Source organism: Chrysemys picta, chromosome 3 (assembly GCF_011386835.1).
Source record: "Chrysemys picta bellii isolate R12L10 chromosome 3, ASM1138683v2, whole genome shotgun sequence".
Lineage (NCBI taxonomy): Eukaryota > Metazoa > Chordata > Testudines > Emydidae > Chrysemys > Chrysemys picta.
Window position 1 is genome coordinate 159,684,534 of NC_088793.1, and position 17,558 is coordinate 159,702,091.

Genomic DNA, 17,558 nt, shown 5'->3' on the forward strand with positions numbered 1-17,558 from the left:
TCTCCAACTAGACACAGAGGATAAGAGATGTTCTACATTTACAAAAGGTAAGTTGTAAATACTGTTCTAGAGTGAAGAAAGCTTGTAGTGGGGAAGGAACTCGAGATCAAAATATTTTATGCTTGTGTAACTCAAAGCAAGCTTACAAGTGTGTAGAGAAAAGCATCTAGAAATAAACTGTACATTTTAAATTACTAACCAATTAAGATCATTTGTCTCGGATCATTTGCAATTCCTGACAAATCTGGGTTTGCTGACAACATCATATATCCCACAAGGCTGGGATGAAGGAAAGCCACAGACCTATTATGGCGATGAGATATGTAACCTACAAGGTTAGAACTGCTTGTTAGGAAATTGTCTACAGCCCCTTGAATTGTGATCACTGAAGGCATTTCCTTAATTCACAGGATTTCTTAGATGAAAGAATCACATTGTATAAAACATGTGGCTTCATGTATACTAAAAGGAGAGATTCAGCACCACTGTGGAGGATTTGAAGGGTACCAGAATTACGTATGTTCTGTTAGTCAAAGAAATAGACCTGTTTCAATGGCATAGTATGCTAGTTCAGAGACCATATCTTAGTTAAGACAGAGTTTTTCCTTATTTGGTCCAAGTTGTTTCCTTTTTAATTCCAAATGCAAGTTCCTACTGGGTCAAGCCCCAAGCAACATTCACTCTTGAAGTTTAAATCAAAGAGCAAATCAATTTAAGGAAGAAACCAACCATTACAATAATAAACAGAAATAATCCATGGCCTATGTACGCTTCCCAAAACATTATCTGGGTCTATCTAAGTATAAATATAGCCTCTAAGGGAATGTCTACACTGCCATTAAAACCTTGCGGCAGGCCAGCTGACTTGGGCTCACTGTGCTTGGGTTAAGGGACTATTTAACTGCGGTCTAGACGTTCGAGCTCAGGCCCAGAGCTCATGCTGCAGCATAAGCTTGAATGTCTACCCCGCTAGGCCAGCCACAGGTGTCTAATTACACTGTAGACATACCAGAGCCACTGCCTTCCCGGTCTGCATATCCTCTCCATCCCTGCTCTTTAAGCAGGGCAAACACCAACTAGCCAGCAGTGGAGAAAGAGCCACACCCATTAAACTTTCACTACTATGGATGGCTTTCTCTACACTATCACTTTTGTTGGTCCGGGAGGAAGGGGCGTGTTGGGGGGGGGGGAGAGATATGTTTTTCCACATACAGCTTAAGTTTCACTGACAAAAGTGCTGGTGTGGACAGCGCTATGTCAGGAGGAGAGGCTCTCCTGTCAACATAACTAACATTGCTCAGATGGGGTGGTTTAAATTATATACAAGAGCGGCTACACAGGAGAGCTTTCAGCGGTACAGCTGTGCCACTGTAAGGTCTGTAGTGTAGATATAGCCTAGGTCATGCCTTCAGTTATCTGCTCTGTACTTAATTAGATGGTTGTCAGTCATCATTACCTCACTCGCACTCACCCAAGTGGTTTGTACCCTATCAGCTGCCTGACTGATTAAGAGCAGGTTCAATAGGCAACGATCAATTGATTCTCTCTGCTAAACTGATTATTTATCATATTTAATCTGGCCCAACTTTTTTTTGCTTAGTTGTTTGATCAGCACTTAATCAACTGATTGTCTTGCTAATTAATCAAATTACCTGCCATTACATTGACCTTGTTACTTGATTTGTTTCCTCTCTGCATTTTTAGCTTTGTACCTGTTCTCCCCACACTACCCCCCTGTGCTTGCATAGGAAGAGGGAAGCCCTTACACCAGGCATCCTCACTTCCCTCCTCAGAACACATTTCTTTCACCCTGCCTTCCACTATTAACTTTCATTCCCGTGCTGTCAACTCCTCCACTCTTTCCCTACCTCAAACTCTACCTAAACTATCAGAAGGTTTAATATTCTTTTCCTATAGTAAATGATTCAATCTTGTTTTAGTATTTCTTTCCTTTACTAAACCCCTTTAGCTTCAGATCCTGTGGTGATCTAATTTCGACTGTAAGCTTCTTGGGGCAGTAACCGTGTCTTTTTAAAATATCTGTGTTAAGTGCCATGCAAAATGATGGTGCTACAAAAATGTAATACTTGCATTTCTTCAGCTGTTAAATTCCACAGCCATACAAAGTTTTACTTTCTTTTACAAAGAGACTGCTATCTAGCAAAAACTGCTGAATGTTCAACTAAGGACAAATCAATGAAATCTACCTGAACTTGTTTCAAACCGCATATTAGAAGAACACATTCTAATATACCAGAAAATTTTAAAGATCATGATCCAGAGGTGAATTTTTGCACTGAACTACTTTTGGTTTGACACAGTGCTCTGATGTTCTACTGATTGTGGGAACAACACATACATGGTATGAAGATAAAACCTTCAGTAAAGGAAGAGTACCTTCTTTTGGACACTGTAGTTAGTTGACTTATGAGAAATTGAGAGTAAAAAAAAAATTAGAATAAAAATCATCCCAACTATATTTAACTTTACAACATAAATGAAGAGTGATTATATTTTCAACTAGAAGGTAAATACTAAAATAACTATGTATTTGAATCTAATTCTTCCAAATTAAAGGATGTGGAGGCATTAGTATGCAACATTTGTCCCTTCCATACTTTCAATAGGGGATATTGACTTTTTTCACAGATTCATAGATTCTAAGGCCAAAAGGGACCATTCTGATCATCTCCTCTGACCTCCTGTACAACACAGGCCATAGAACTTCCCTAAAATAATCCCTAGACCATATCTTTTAGAAAAACATCCAATCTTGATTTAAAAATGGTCAGTGATGGAGAAACCATCACAGCCCTTGGTAAATTATTTCAGTGGTTACTCTGTTAAAAATTTACACCTTATTTCTAATGTGAATTTGTCGCTAGCTTCAACTTCCAGTCACTGAATTGTGTTATATCTTTTTCTGCTAGATTGAAGAGCCCATTATTAAACGTTTGTTCCCTGTGTAGATTCTTATATACTGTAATTAAGTCACCCCTTAACCTTCTCTTTGTTAAACTAAATAGAATGAGCTTCTTGTGCTTAATCCATGTTGATTGCAGAATTTTGATGCACTCTCCACAGGCTTTATGAGAAGCTATAAAAATCAGTTCACAATAACCAGTGATAACACAGACAACCATTTTGCCAAGGGAGAGCAAGTTTGGATTCTCCTTAATTAACTCAAACTCTTGGGACTAGATCAGTTTTGGATTATTTCACATTATTTCTTTAAATGTTTGAATTCAGAGTTCCAAAGAAACACACACTTCTTATAAGCAAAAATCCACGTTGAACTAAATGAATGAATACCACATTTCTATATTTTTCTGTACATAACTGCATATTCCCCTTAAAAAGAAAAAGTTACACAGCCTTTACAAACTGGGTACATGAGAAACAAAGAGTACAATACAATTCAAAGACACCAGGAAAAGAAACAATGGTTCAACCATGTATAAAAGTTGCAAAACGGTCATGCAGTGTAACTTAGGGCTTGTCAAACCTACAATGCTATAGTGGCACAGCTGTGCTGCTGCACCACTGCACTGTTTCAGTGTAGAAACTACCTACACCGATGGGAGGGATTCTCCTGTCGGTATAGGTCATCCATCTCCCCGAGAGGCAGTAGCTATGTTGACAGAAGAATTCCTCTGTCGACCTAGTGCGGTCTACTCTACACCAGCGTGTAGATGCACCAGCAAGCAGTGTGTGGATTTTTCGTGCTCCTGAGAGATGTAGCTATATCGATGTAGACCAGGCCTGACTGTAGATCAGTTTGGCAGCAGCCATCCTCATATAACAAGGCATGATGAACATTTAAAAAAAAAATCAAGTCTAATCATATAAATTGTGAACGTGCCATGAAGATTTCATGAGCTATCCAGACATTCAACCATACTAATGTTACTTCTACTTATTCATACCATATGGGTTTCTGCAAGAGCTTTTTTGTGTTTAGTCAGAAGCAGGGTTACATCATTTTGTCAGTTTCATCACTTTATAGCTCAATATATTCACACGTCCACTTATAATCCAAATAAATGACAATATAGTATTTAGTAATTCCATGTAGATAAAGGAAAACTGCTGTGTTTCATTTTAATACCTTAGGGTTACATTTTCCTTTACAATGCATATTACTGGCTATTCCACTCCCCCGGCATGTGTCAAAATCCCTCAGTGAGTTCATCAGGAGTTTCAACAACACAGGAAGAGTCGAACAGATACCAGGAAAAGCACTGCATGCATTAAAGAAGGAATTTAGCTCTTAGATTGTTAAGGAGGAAGTCTGGATGGTTCACATTAAGGGGATGTGGAGCTTTTTGACTCCAGAACAATCTGTATCCAGTCCTAATCTGTAGTGACTCATAGTTACAACCCTCTTAATGGCCTATAAGAAGCTAGTTCATTCCAGTTTTTAGTGGACCTATATCCATATTAGAATACACACGTAAAAGCCATAAACCTCACACCATTACCCTAATAAGCACTCTTAGTAACAATCTCAGCACAGAGACCAAGGACTGAGTAAGCATAAAACTGAACTAACTTTTGCCGCTGGCCCTCTAGGTCAGGGCTAACCAGTTGGGGCAGTCATGCTTCTACTGCTGGACCTGCAGAAAACCTATGGCTATCAATCCAAAATCTGTCTGAAATCTGACAATCATGATTTTCAAAATGGTTTCTACAAATACACGTTACTGTCTGGTATCTCTGCAACAGTGAATGCTGGTCCTGTCTCAGGGCTTGTCTACACTTAAAATCTACAGTGGCTCAGCTGTACCACGGTAGTGTTTCAGCATAGACACTACCTATGCCGGTGGGAGGATTTCTCGCGTTGGCACAGGTAATCTACCTCCCCGAAAGGCAACCTACCATGGTCTACACAGGGACTTAGAATGGCTTAACAATGCCACTAGGGGTATGGATTTTTCACATCCCTGACAGACAGTTAAACCGACCTAATTTTCTAGACCAGGCCTCGCACTCCACTACCATTTTACTGCTTTTCCCAGCAGCAAACTAGTCTGCAGTGCTAACAGTTTTGGATGAAATGCTTCTCAGCATTTGAGAATGAATAAGAAAGAGCTGAAGCTTCATCTACTTTAAGTTAAGTTCTAGAAAGATTTGCAGAGAAAATAGATCCTGTTCGTGTTATGCCCTATTAAAATAGAATTTGCCCTAGAACAGCTTTGAAAAATTTCCTGCTTCTCCTGTGCATATTCAGCAGCTGAATATTTCCTTAGTCATAGAGCAAATATAACTCCCTGGTTCATTAGCCATTTTTATTTTATTCGGTTTTTTTTTTCAAATCCGTTTACATTTTTCATAATATAAATCATAAATATTAAAATAAAGTAGCTTGTCTTCTTTATAAGCAAGTTCAGCAAATCCTATCTTTTACCAGCTTCATTTGTTAAGTCTTAAAATGCTTTCCAATTCTGGGGCAGCTTAAAGTTTTGGGAGCCTTTATACAACTATCCAAAAAACACCTCATAAGAAGTGTAATGTCCCTTTAAAAGAGTTATTTGTATTACAGCATGATTATGTCACTGTCTGTTTTGTGGATAATTTATTATTTCACTTTATAAATGCAAGTGTTATTGTAATTGTTTTCCTCTGTTCCTCCCCTCCCAAATCTCCACATATCATAACACTACACAACGTAATCTTTTGCACTTTAAAAATCCAACATCTTGCTTGGAAACAGCTTTGAAAAGTTGGCATCTGGCCAACTTGCAACTGATACTAGTTTAAATACCTTCCCAGCAAAGTTGCACATTAACTTCAAAATACTCTGGGATCAGCCATTAAAATGTTTTTGTTTCAGTTACAACACTAATGAAAACCAAATGTCTGAATATATTTTAAGCTGGTCTAATGCACTAGGGATTTCACTTAAAAGAGAAAGGTCTGAATCAACTTCCATTTACCCAAATGAACACAGATTAGTCAGTACTACACTATGCAGATATATGGCCAACACTTGGAGTAAGATTAAATAATTATAAAGAACATTTCAACCACAGATTAAATGAAGAAAGTCTGAGTAATTGGCTGAATTTGATTCTTCTCCTAAATCTTTTAGTTACAGTCTGCTAAAGCTATTGAGCTGCAAACTTACAAAATCCCATTTACAGGTGGATTCAGGACCCTAAACCTCTGCTTTGCTAATGTCTAAGCCAGTGGTTCCCAAACTTGTTCCGCCGCTTGTGCAGGGAAAGCCCCTGGTGGACCGGGCCAGTTTGTTTACCTGCCATGTCGCAGATTCAGCCAATCGCGGCTCCCAGTGGCCGCGGTTCGCTGCTCCAGGCCAATTGGAGCTGCTGGAATCGGCGACCAGTATGTCCCTCGGCCCACACCGCTTCCAGCAGCTCCCACTGGCCTGGAGCAGCGAACCGCGGCCACTGGGAGCCGTGATCGGCCGAACCTGTGGACGTAGCAGGTAAACAAACCGGCCTGGTCTGCCAGGGGCTTTCCCTGCACAAGCAGTGGAACAAGTTTGGGAACCACTGGTCTAAGCCTTTGCAAAATACATATTTTCACCTATCCAGGTAAGGCACATCTACTCATCTTGCTCTGTAAATTTAAGCAAACCCTAAATATTTGCTTTCACAACAAAGACCTAACAGCTTTGAAGGAACCTATACATTCTACCAGAAAAAAAAAATTGTCTAAGCTGACCTCTTTATAGGAATGATTTCAAATACTGAATTTTAAGAAGTCCGACAGCGAGGACAACCATAAAATTAGGATGTACCCCTAAAAGAGTGATTTTATGTACTGGATTATGAACCAGTAAAAGGAAAAGAAACAATTTTAACTTTAGGATTCTGGACTTGTGAGTTTCTACCAGAACTTCTTCAAAATAATTATTTTGACAAGTTCCTATTAAGTGTTTAAAGGGTAGAGGGTAGTCTTGTGGTTAAGGCATAGGACTGGATTTAGGAGATTCATTTCCTTGCTTTGCCAGTGACTTCCTGATGACCTTGGCATATCACTTTATATCCAAAACTCAGTACTCTGTGTGTAAAATAAAGTTAATTCTTCCCTACTTCAGAAAGGTTTTATGAGGATTAATGTTTAAGAATCTCAGATATCATGGTGAAGAGGGCTTCGTAAACAGATTACCCAATTTACTTAAGGCCATACCCATATTTCTGAATATCAGTCCTCTCAGGCTACAGCAGAATTTCTCATCGTTGTCCAAATTACTTCCAATCTAATTCCACCTTTGAATTTTTACTTTAAATTAATGTATTTGTTGCATTCATTTCTTCAAGGTCATTCCCCGCAGCCAAAAGAGAACTCTTTAATCCCCCCAAAAGAGAACTGTTTAATTGTCCAGTGATTGTTATTATTGCAGTCTTGTGGCTAATTAAAGAGAGCATTAGACTGAGAATACAGAGTTAGCTTCTAGCATGTTCATCATATTTTGATGTGCCACACCTTTATCGAAGCCTCAAGAGTTACCAGGTTTGAAGAGACATTTTAAATAACAATGAAATTAAACATAAGCTATAGGAATAAAGAAGAAAAATTCAGTCCTGAGTAACACTACAGTAGGTCACATGCATAAAAGAATTCTCTTTCTTTCTTTCTATAGCAAAATGAACCGCTCTGTCGTTGAAACTAATTAAAAAACCCAGACCTTTAAAAAGTCAACTAATTAATGAAGAGCTACATTTCCATTAACTTTTTAAAAAATAGTCAAGTAATTTAAAAAAGAAGAGTACTTCTCACCATTGTATCAATGCATCTCCAAAAGTCAACCTAAAAATTGCATTCCGTAAACAATGAATACTTTGTGTAGGAGATTTAGCACAAGCTATGAAATGCAAGTTACAAAATCGCTTTTTTAGCCAAGAATCAAGACAACCTGTTGACAATTTATTTCTTTAATAATTAAATTAGAAATTCTAACCTATTTCAATGCAAGCTATAATGATAATTGGATATGAATCGTAAAGCAATTTTTTTCCCTGAAGAAATACATTGTAGAAAACCCTGCAGTAAATACTTTACACTTCTCTGAAAGAACCAAAAACTCAGCACAAGCTATCCCAGGACTTATACCAATATCTAATTTTTCATGACATGCTCTGACAACTTTGTTGACTATGGTCCATATTTCAGAAGTTTAGTACATAGACCACCTGTTTCCGACTAGCATTCAAACTGTTTCTATTGTACAATCAACAACAGCTGCTGAAAGGTCTAAAATATCAAGGATTAGGAATGGACAATTATTAATGGCTATATTATACTAAGATAGGTCAAAAAACTTTCTGCTAAAGATGCATTTCACAAATGCATCAATACTTTCTGTAAACATATATGTACATTTCACACTGCTTTCTTCATTTTGTTCTTAAGACCACTTACTGTAATTCAAACTTTAGGGTTGTTTTACCTGCAAGCACAGCAAATAGTAGTGCCACTCTGATTGTGCGAGGGACAGCAGAGGAGGTGAGTTGTGCAGAACCCTGCATGTAAGCTTCCAGATCACTGCATGGTTAAGAAGTTCTTAACAGGGGATTTTCAAATTCTCGTGTGTGTAAATTAATACTTGTTAGTCATCCAAGAGGCTGTACAATATCTTACTGTTGGAACATTTTTGTGGAGAGATTAAAAAGTCTGCAGCGACAACAGGAACTGTCTCACCCAAGCAGAGATGCTAAGCATGCACATTCCAAGCCAAGAAGGAAACCAAAGATGCAGGCAAGTGAAAGTTGACAATTTAATCAAGTAAAATCTGGAAAGTAGAATCTGGCAAGAATTAAAGCAAGAATTTTGATGTCATTTATCAAGTGGTTAATTGTTTAAAAATAAAGTTTAAGACCTAACTAGTGCTTTGCTTAAAACGCAAAGCATATTTATAAACTGATATATTCCCATCAGACTTTCAGAAGTGTGATGAACCATAAGGGCTTGTCTCCAGGTCAAATTTGTTGTGGATCAACTTGAAATGTTTCTCATTAAAACATCTTACAGCCACATGCAAAATGTTTTGTTACAAATCTTGCTCTTTAATGCATGTTATAAAACCCACTTTGGAGGTGGGTTTACTTAGATGCAGGAGGAGCTTAATAGCTCCACAGCAAAATATATGTGGATACATCTGCATCCTGTACCATGTGTTGCACATCTATCAAGTCCTCCCACCAGTATCCCATACTGCTTTGCTGTCTACCTTGGTCTCCTATAGACCTCATTCTGCTCTGGGGTCATTCTGACCGGATGTCACCTCACTGTTTAAAAGGTCATCCTGAGCCAGGTGCCATCCTTTGTGATTCCATCATGAGGAGTTCATACATAGCAGTGTTATTCTTGTGATAACTCTCTAGTAATGCCTCATGCTGCTGTTTGGTGATCCCATACTATGATTCTGGCTTTTTAGACCTCTTGGGATAGGAGCTTTATCTAGCCCGGCTGGCTGGCAGTAAGCCGATATGCAAGCATCATGGCAACTGTTCAGTCAGGAGCACAACCAGAACACTTTCCAGTGCTGCAGTATAACAGAGGAGCTCCAGCTGGGACTACAGACATTCAAAGTACTATTTGTCTGAATAGAGAGTGGCACAGTCTGATCTTACTATGCGGACTTTGACTGTTCTTTGCTACATGTGTCACCATTGTACCAGTGTTTGTTGTGAACAGTCTGACTGATCCACAATGACCTAGGTGAACCCTGAGCCAGTCAGTCATGAAGGTCCCACCACCTCTATTTAGAGCAGAAGGATGAGTCTGAACCATAAACAGAGACCCATACTGTGGATAGCATCAATTCCTGGAAGTATTAAAATGATACCTCAAAAGACAACACAATGAGAGGGCAAGTTACATATGTTGGGTACTGCAAGGATGTCTCCATGTTGGCATAACTTTTCACTGATTCATGGGCTTTTAAACTCCATCCCCAATGCTTAACGCAAAGGTGGCACTGGAGACTGCACAAACTCATTTATAGTAATAAAATACCCACAGAAACACTGTGTAACCTTCCTATGTCCTGTCCCATACCCCCATCGCAGGGCTTATTAGTCTTTCCCCCTCCACACAGTCACCTCCCCTTCCTTCACAAAAACAGTGGAATTGCATAGCTTAACAAGAAAGGAGATTCTTACTGAAAATTATCTTATTTATTTATTTTTTATTTTTCAGCATGTCAGCAGGATCAGGAAGAGAAGAAAAAGACACAAAGCACCTTGGACTATGGAGAGGCAGACTATGTTCCTAGAGCAGATGGCCTACTAACTTTGCACAGCAGTGCAGCAGCTCAATAAAATTTTAAAATGCTTATAAAGTTCATCTTAATTTATTATTTGTATTATTTACAAAAATAATCTGAAAGTGTGTTTTCATTCATGTTTGAATCTTAGACCTTCCTTTCTATTGCAAAGCATCCAGTTAAAACCACCTAACTGGTACAGTAAAATTCCATCAAAACAAGTACTATACTAAAAGCATTGCTTTACAAACTGCACATACAATGCATTAAGAACAAAGAAATATGTGTAGTAATGTTATGACATGCCTTACACAACATACGCATTTCTCATGAGTAGGAGCAAAACATATCCATCACAATTATTCTACACATCGGCCTCCTCCCTCGCTGTTCAAAATGTTCACCACGTGTGCACATCCCACTCCCATCATGTGCAATGCTCTCCCTTGCTCTCACAAAGATTATATCTGGTTGCTGTGTTTTGTACAATCAGAAGATGTCCCTCATCAGCATCCAGACTTGACATCAGGATCCTCCATCTACTTTTCAGTCTTCCAAATGCACATTCCAGTGTCTTTCTGCAACTACTCAGGGTATAACTAAGCAGTTCCTTTTGCCTCTCCAGTGACAGGCTTCCTAGGCCAGGAGAGCAGAGAGTAAACTATCTCCTAGAATGACTGGAGGAATGGCAATGTCATTAATGTTCATATAGACCATCAGTGCAAAAGTTCCATTTGTCGTTACATGAAAGTGTCCAAACCTTCTAAAAATCATGGTGTCGTAGACATTTCCAGACGACCCCACATACATATTAGTGAATGTTCCACACTGATCAACCAAGCCATGCAGCACCACGGAGAAATAATCCTTTCTGTTGATGAACCCTGAAGCCTGATGTGGGAGGCAAAGAATGGGCACATGGGTCCCATCAATGTCCTCTATGCAATTAAGAAACCCCAATCATGCAAAGCCATTAATAGCTACCTGCACATTGCCTAGAATTATGACCTAGAAGGACACCACCTTGATTGTGGTGCACACCTCCATGGCAACAGCCTGATGTTTGATCCACCAACATCAAACTGGCTACTAACTGATCAGTAGCAGCCAGGGGTGAAAAGCTTCCAGATGGCAATAGCCACATGCTTCTCCATGCTGAGGGAAGATCTCATGTACATGGTCTACCACTGCAGCTCCAGGGGCAAGCTCTGCACAAAGTTCTAGGAAAGTGGCTTTTGACATCTTGAAGTTATGCCACCACTGCTGGTCATCTCAGGTCTTTCCCACCAGTCAGTACTACATGGCAAAACCAAAACCTGAGTGAGCCGAGGAAGTGTGATTATTTTCAGTCTCCTCCTTCTCAGGTTCCCTTATTATTCTGGTTGTACAGCCATTGCACAACTTGAGATGATATACCAGCAGTCTTTATATGTATGACAACAAGTATTGCAGTGCTCAACAACACTTCCTCCATGCTGTCTGACAGTGCTTTAAAAGTATCACTGGATCAGAGAAACAAGGAGGCTGATGCGGTGAAACAAGATGAAAAATAAAAGTTATTCTGTTTGACCACAAACCCCAGAATTCCATTGCTTTCTGGTACAAAAAACTCAAAATGTAGAGTGCAAAAAAAAAAAAAAAAAAAAATCCCAGAAGGCATGCAACAGCGTGGCAGAACAATGATGCGATGTCTGACCAGAATGCTGAGTGCTCATTGCAAAATAGTACTGTAAATGGCCACAAAGATATGAAGCAACATTAACTATTTACTCCGGGGGGGATTCTGTGCCAAAAAGTTAAAAATTCTGCCAAATTCTGCATATTTTATTTGTCAAAACAACACTATATAATCATGCCAGTTTCAATTATTTTGGTAATTTATTTCAAAATACCTGTCAGCAAGTATGTCTGTAACAATACAGACACACACAAAACCTCCCCCAGGAGTAGAGAGTTAAAGAAACCCCTATGACAACCCAGTACCTATTTCTCTGCCCCCTGTCCCCCCCCAGAGCCCAGCTGTGCCCCCCCAGCCCAGACACCTGCACCTCCACCCACCCCAGAACCCAGCCATACCCCTTCTCCCCCAGAGCCCAGCTGCAGGCCCCCCCCGCCTAGACACCCACACCCCTCCTCCCCCAGAGCCCATCTGCGGGCTCCCCCCCAGCCCAGACACCTACACCGCTCCCCCCCCCAGAACCCAGACATGGGGCACCCAGACACTTGCATCCCTCTCCCACAGAGTCCAGGGATCAAGAGGGAGAAACAGCCTGATACTAGGTCCCGGGCTTGCGTGGAGTTTCCTGCATGCTGCTTTTCTTTCTTCAGGGCAGGCCAGGAATTGCAGCTGTCAGGAACCCTCCAACTCCCTCTACCTTCCCCCAGCAGCGTCTTCAATTTGCGAGCTGGACTCTGAAGGGTCCCGCTGCCCCTAGTGGCTGCCAGCAGCTCTGCAGCCCATTTCGGGGGAGGGAGGAAGGGAATTCTGCGTGCACATTAATTTCTGTGCAAATTCTGCATGTGCAGTGGCACAGAATTCCCCCAAGAGTAATTTAATTTGATTGCAGGATAACAATGCAGGGTGTAGAAATTAATTGTGCAACAGTTGTTGCGAATCACTTAACATGGATAAACAAAATCTGCACCAAGTTAAAAATGTAGACATACTCTCAGTTGCTTTCTCTCTTCTGTAGCCCTCCTGCATTCTAAACATAGTTAGAAGCTGCAATAGTCATAACAAAAGGCCATTTTTGTTTTTTTCAGAAGGTTCCAGGTCACATTTACTAAAAATCTAGAAGTTATCTTGCACTTACTGCTAACAGTTGTGTCACTGTGCTCACAACAATCCAATCAATTTAATTTGTTTGTATAGTTTAGCTTTTCTCCTCCATCAAAGCCAGAAGATAGAATTTCAATATTGAACTTAATGTAAAAACATTTAGCAGCTGTTTTATCTCCCAAAGGGAGCAAAAGGAGAACGACAGCGAACAGGTGAAATTTTCTAGTGTTGATACATGTGAACACCTTGTCACATCTTACAAAGAACAATTCGTGCTGCAAGAACATTGAAAACTTTTTACAGTGTCACACACATTAAGAAGTTGAGCCTGGGTTATTGTGACTTTTTAGCCAGATGCCAATCATCTCTACCCTCACTACAGACACCAGTTAAAGGAACTTCAAACTTCTAGCTACATTTCTACCAATAGAAGTAGCAAGTGTCATTAAGAAGCTAAGTTGGTTGCAGCATGAGACTAGTACTCCTCCATCCCAAACATGTCACCTCTAAAACACACTTGCTGTCCGCCACTCTAAGGAAAGGAAGACCCAATAAATTTCTTAATTGTGTAATAAGTTTGAACAGTAACTATACAAGACAATAAAAGCCACAGAGACTCAGTGTACTGTAGTATGATTCTACAACTACCCCACCTCCCCAAAAAGATTCTGTGCACCCAAAACCATTACAAAGTCACTTCTAAGTTTCAGTTCTCTGAAAACCTGAAGACATACTAACAAAACACTCAGATAGTTTTAACTAGACAAAAGGTCCTTGATTAATGATCCCACCCCACTGCGTGAATGTCTTCAATTCCCATTAAGGAAGTTTAACTGCGCTTCGTATGCCAACGCTTAACATTTAGAATGGGACTGGGAAAATACTTATTTTGTACATTCCCTGTAGGATGCCAATATGAAGCATTTTGGATTAAATGAGTAGTCTTCCCAAAGGTTAGTCTAGTTAAATAGGTCACTGCACTGACTCAGGGAGAGAGGGGAGGGGGAAAAAGCACAACAGAACTAAGAACGGCCATACTGGGTCAGACCAATGGTCCGCCTAGCCCAGTATCCTGTCTTCCAACAGTTGCTAGTGCCAAAGTCTTCAGAGAGAATGAACAAAACAGGGCAACTTTCAAGTGATCCATCCCCTGTTGTCCAGTCCCAGCTTCTGGCAGTTGGAGGCTTAGGGATATCTAAGGGCAAGAGGTTACATTCCCAGACCTTCCTGGCTAATAGCCATTTCTGGATCTATACTCCATGAACATATCTAATTCTTTTTTTAAACAAGCCCCGGTATACCTTTAGCATTCAAAAAAGCCTTGGCAATGAGTTCCACAGGTTGGCTGTGCGTTGTGTGAAGAAGTATTTCCTTGTTTGTTTTAAACGTGCTCCCTATTAATGTCACTGGGTGACCCCTGGTTCTTTTGTTGTGTGAAAGGGTAAATAACACTTCCTTATTAAATTTTCTCCACACCAGTCAACATTTGATAGACCTCTGTCATATTCTCCTTAGTTGTCTCTTTTCTAAGCTTAACAGTCACAGTCTCTCTCCCCGCCCATCGGGAAGCTGTTCCATACCCCTATTCATTTTTGTTGCCCTTCTCTATACCTGTTTCAATTCTAATATATATTTTTTGAGATATGGCAACCAGAAACGAACACAATATTTAAGGCATGGGCGTACCATGGATTTATATAGTGGCACTGTGATATTTTCTGTCTTATCTATTCCTTTCCTAATGGTTCCTAACATTCTATTGGCTTTTTTGACTGCTGCTGTAGTTTGAGCAGATGTTTTCAGAGAACTATCCTTAATGACTCCAAGATCTCTTTCTTGAGTGGTAACAGCTAATTTAGAACCATCATTTTGTATGTATAGCTCGGATTATGTTTTCCAATGTTCATTACTTTGAATTAACAACAATGAATTTCATCTGCCCTTTTGTTGCCTAGTCTCCCAGTTTTGCAAGATCCCTTTGTAACTCTTCTCAGGCAGCTTTAGACTTAACTGTCTTAAATAATTTTGTATCATCTGCAAACTTTGCCACCTCACTGTTTACCCCCCTTTCCAGATCATTTATGAGAATGTTAAATGGCATTGGTCCCAGGACAGATCCTTGGGAGACCCTGCTATTTACCTCTCTCCACTATGAGAGCTGACCATTTATTCCTACCCTTTGTTTCCTATCTTTTAACCAGTTACTGAGCCAGGAAAGGACCTTCCCTCTTATCCCACAACTGTTTACTTTGCTTAAGAGCCTTTGGTGAAGGACCCTGTCAAAGGCTCTTTGAAAGTCCAAGTGCACTATATCAATGGGATCCCCCTTGTCCACAAGCTTGTTGACACCCTGGAAGAATTCTAATAGATTGGGGAGGTATGGATTTCCCTTTACAAAAGCCATGTTGACTCTTCCCCAACATAGAGTGTTCATCTATTGTTGAAACTATAGTGAACAACAGACTATCAAACTGCCTGGTATTGAAGTTAGGCTTTTCAGCTTGTAATTGCCACATCACTCTGCAGTAGTTGTTAAAAATTGGGCTTACATTAGTTATCCTCCGAGAGTCCTCGGGTACAAGGGGCTGATTTTAGGGATAGGTTACATACCACAGTTAGTAGATCTGCAATTTCACATTTGAATTCATTCACAACTCTTGGCTGAATACCATCCGGTCCTGGCGACTTATTACAGTTTAATATATCAAGCTGTTTCAAAACCTCCTCTACTGACACCTCAATCTGGGACAGTTCCTCAGATCTGTCACTTTAAAATGGTTCAGGTGTGAGAATCTCCCTCACATCCTCTGCAGTGAAAACGGATTAATAGAATTTGTTTAGCTTTTCCACAGTGGTTTTGTCTTCCTTGAGCGCTCTTTTAGCGCTTCTTCATCCAGTGATCCCCACTAATTGTCTGGCAGGCTTTCTGCTTTTGATGGATGTCCTCGGGAGCCAAAAAAAAAAAAATCTTACAGCATTATAGGTGAAACCGCGCTATATCAAACTTGCTTTGATCTGCCAGAGTGTGCAGTCCCGCCCCCCCCCCCAGAGCACTGCTTTACCACGTTCTATCTGAATTCATGTTATATCGGGTCGCGTTATATCGGGGTAGCGGTATACTTGACTTGCCAGAGTTTATGCTCCTTTCTACTTTCCTCAGTACAATTTGACTTCCAATTTTTAAAGGACGTCTTTTTGCCTTTAACTGCCTCTTTTACTTTGTTGGTTAGCCATGGTGGCTTTTTTTTTAAAAATTTGGGATATACATTTAGCTTGAAGGCAATTCATTCTTGTGACTGTTCCTTTTAATTTATGTTCAATTAGCATCATCATTTTTGTGTAGTTCGCCTTTCTGAAGTTAAATGCTATTGTGGTGGGTTTCATTAGTATTTTGCCCCTACAAGGGGGAATTTAATTATGTGATGGTTGCTTTTAATAAGCAGTTCAGCTACAGTCACCTCTTGGATCAGCTCCTGTGCTGCACTTAGGACTCTCCCCTTGTGGGTTCCAGGAGCGACTGCTCTAAGAAGCAGTAATGAACGATGTCTAGAAATTTTATTTCGTGTCCTTCTATCTTGCATCCCTTCCTCAAGTGACATATAACCAATCAATATGGGGATAGTTGAAATCCCACATTAATGTTGGGGTTTCTGTTTTTGTAGCCTGTCTAATCTCCCTGAGCATTTCACAATCACCATACTGATCAGGTGGTCAGTAGTATATTCCTTCCGCTATATTCTAATTATTTAAGCATGGAATTTCTATCCACAGAGATTCAATGATCTAGTTTGATTAATTTAAGATTTTTGCTACGTTTGACTCTATGATTTCTTTCACAGGTAATGCCACTCCCCCCTGAGTATGATCTATTCTGTCATTCCCACATATTTTGTACCCTGGAATCACCATGTCCCATTGAGTATCATCATTTCACCAAGTTTCTGTGATGCCTATTATATCAATATTCTCATTCACAACCAGGCACTCAAGTTCACCCATCTTAGTATTTAGACTTCTAGCATTTGTGAATAAGCAATTATAAAGTTTGTCAATATTGAGTTGTCTGCCTTCATGTGATGTAATTGAAGGAGATTCTTTCATTTGACTGTTTCGCTTCATTTCCCATCTGTACTTTATCAGTTTCTATCCTCTCCTCTTTTCTAGAGTATTCCCTTTAATAAATCCTCCCTTAAGGGATGTCTTTGTCCCAACAGTGTGCTCCTCCACTCCTGCTTTCCCCCAGCCCTTAGTTTAAAAAGTGCTCTACAAACTTTTTAATTTTACATGCCAGCAACCTGATTCCATTTTGGTTTAGGTGGAGCCAACCCTTCCTGTATAGGCACCTCCTTTCCCAAAAGGTTCCCCAGTTCCTGACAAACTTAAATCCCTCCTCTGAATACCTGTCTTATCCACACATTGAGACCCTGCAGTTGTTTGTGTGTCTAACTGGTCCTGCAGATGGAACTGGGAGCATTGCAGAAAACGCTACAATAGAGGTCCTGGACTTTAATCTCTTACCTAGCAGATTAAATTTGGCCTCCAGCA

The 17,558-nt window shown here is 40.0% G+C and overlaps 1 protein-coding gene across 9 annotated transcripts in view; it reads right to left on the reverse strand.

Annotated features, from left to right (window-relative positions):
- Positions 1–17,558, reverse strand: part of DISP1 (dispatched RND transporter family member 1) — a 198,634-nt gene that overhangs the window by 173,386 nt on the left and 7,690 nt on the right. Inside the window, exon 1 of one of the 9 annotated variants that reach the window (XM_065589397.1) lies at positions 8,417–8,949. The exons of 7 other annotated variants lie outside the window; for them this stretch is intronic. The gene's annotated coding sequence lies outside the window, so the exon portion shown is untranslated. Of the gene's footprint in view, positions 1–8,416; positions 8,950–17,558 lie in introns of those variants that run through there. One more of the 9 variants, XM_065589388.1, reaches the window with a different exon arrangement.